Here is a 2,512-nt window from a genome sequence, read left to right on the forward strand (position 1 = left end):
CCTTGCTCCTAGTGATCAATTGTGAGTTTTTTCCTGTTTGATTTGCACTGGCATTCTGAAAGTCCTTTCTCCTGTATGGCACAAAGTAACCCATCTTCGGAGAAAAAACCCTACCATCCGATTATCGCATGATTTTTATCAATTCTGCAAGTGGTTGAGTAAATAACTGGTTTCTCGTAATTTGATCATATACGTTTATATGGACATTTGTTTATTTTAATGCTTGGGATTAAAGTTGATCAGTTTAGATCGAGCCATTGTATCAATTCTTGTACGCCAGCAAATTTAAAACAAATTGGGCAACCAACCAGATAATTAACATAATTCAATACTCCACTTCTTCTTTTCTTTTTCTTTTTCCTTTTTAATAAAATAAGAGAGTTGCTAGAGCATATTACACTTCATACCCATTTTCTACTAACTGCACACGCATGTGGTGTCCTTACTCTTACCCCGTGGTAGACTCACAAGAGCTTCAACACCACAGGTCAAGGGTTCAAGTACCCATAGTTGGTGAAATCCATCAAATCCATCCGTCAGAACAGCACCACTACATCGATGCCATGCTCCAAGAATCAGGTAGATCCACTCGTCAGGTCGGCAACAGTCAGCAAAACAAATGTACTGCTCTAAACTTGGGCCGAAGTTTTCTAAACCATCCATTTCTTTCTAGTGTTGGTGCCCTACATGGACTTCTTTTTTTTTCTTTTTTTGGTCCCCTACATGCCGGTGCCCAACTTAATGTATGGATATGTGCCATGCTGGCAAACTTGGAAATGGCCCAATATTTGAGCCATAAGTCTAATCACTGTGACGCAACTGGTGGATATTGAATCGCACACACGTGTGCCAAATTCGCATGCACTTGTACTCACATAGATGGGCAGGATTCTACACACGTGGACACACCAAACCTCATAAATTACATATTCAGAAAAAGATTGGGTCTTAATTCTATATAACAGGCACTTGTTTGGACAACATGAATACACAAATAATACAATTAACAAACACTTAGATAACTAATTATCAAACCTTCGGGTTCCAATGGTACAATGACCGAACGCAATGCATTCGACGGCTCCGATGGAGCTAGGGCCTCATTACAGCCAACAATCTTCCTACATGTATCTACTAGACATGCCTGCAATTGGGACAAGACAAATGTGATGAAAGCCATTTGTCGATGCAACTGAGATGGAACCCATGGTTGCACTTGGGCAAGACCTGCATCCGCTCACCCTCGAGGAAGTCCGAGAGGCAGATGGTGCACTCGGGCAACTTCAAGCTCGTCGAGTAGGTTAGCTTCGGGAAGGATTTGAGGGCTTTCCTATCGACACCTTTGTTGGCTGGGCGGGATATTGTGGCCCGATCCCTAGACTGGAAGGCCACTCGGTTCGAGCGCCCTGGTGCGCACCTGATGATTGAGTTGATGGCCAGCGCGCAAATTACCGCACAAAGGAGGATGGAAAGGATCATGGCGACGTTGGCATCGAAGGTGCTCTTGCCTGAGGGGCTGGGATGAGTCGTAGCCCGCAGCCGCGATTGGCGCAGCTGCTACTGTGGGAGGTGGATGGTAGAAAGGATTGTGTAGTAGCAGCTTCCTTGAGTAAAAGTTGCCTAGAAAAGAGCCAAACAAGGAAGAGGTAGAAGACAACATGGTGAAGTAGATGGAATTTGATGGAGTTGGGTGTGATGGGAGAGAGATTTATATAAATAGAGAAGGAAGAGTAAAGGGTAGTTGTAGTTTTTTCCACATTACTATATAGTCATTGATTGAGAATATAAATTCATGTTGGCCCAAGTGGGGCCCATGCATGATCATGGTGTACCCGTCGGATGGGAAGTGGATTGGCTACTCCCCCTCCCAGCAGCCCGGTGGCTGGTGGTCGGTGCTTTGTGAGCCCCACCATGATGTATTTGTTTCATCCATTCCGTTCATCCATTTTTATAGATCATTTAAGGGCTTCAACCCAAAATTGAGAGGATATAAATCTCAAGTGGACCACACCACAGGAAAACAATAGTGATTGGATATCCACCATTAAAATCCTCCTAAGGACCACTGTACTGTTTATTTGACATTCAATCTATTGATTAGGTCATACATACCGAGATGAAAGGAAAAAAACAAAGATCATCTTGATCCAAAACTTTTATGGCCCCCAAAAAGTTTTAATAGTCGAATTTCATTCAATACTGTTTCCTGTAATGTGGTTCAATTGAGATTTGAATATACCTCATTTTTGGATTCAAATCATAAAATGATCTAGAAAAATGGATGGACAGCATGGATGAAACACATACATCAATATGAGGCCCACAGAGCACCTACCACCAGCCATTGGCTAGTGGCAGGGGGAGTAGCCAATCCGTTTCCCGTCGGATGGGACTCACAGGGATCGCATCCTGATCGAGCGATCAGATCTACCGTCCAAGTTCCACACCCCGTTTTCGCGTGGAGGGGAATATCCAACCATTGGTATTTCTGGGTTATTGTAATCCTCTGATC

The 2,512-nt window shown here is 43.6% G+C and overlaps 1 pseudogene; it reads right to left on the reverse strand.

The window, feature by feature from the left end:
• Positions 1–458: 458 nt before the first annotated feature.
• On the reverse strand, positions 459–1,668 carry LOC131230219 (E3 ubiquitin-protein ligase ATL76-like; annotated as a pseudogene).
• Between the last annotated feature and the right edge of the window lie 844 nt (positions 1,669–2,512).

The sequence above is a fragment of the Magnolia sinica genome, chromosome 2 (genome assembly GCF_029962835.1).
Source record: "Magnolia sinica isolate HGM2019 chromosome 2, MsV1, whole genome shotgun sequence".
Lineage (NCBI taxonomy): Eukaryota > Viridiplantae > Streptophyta > Magnoliopsida > Magnoliales > Magnoliaceae > Magnolia > Magnolia sinica.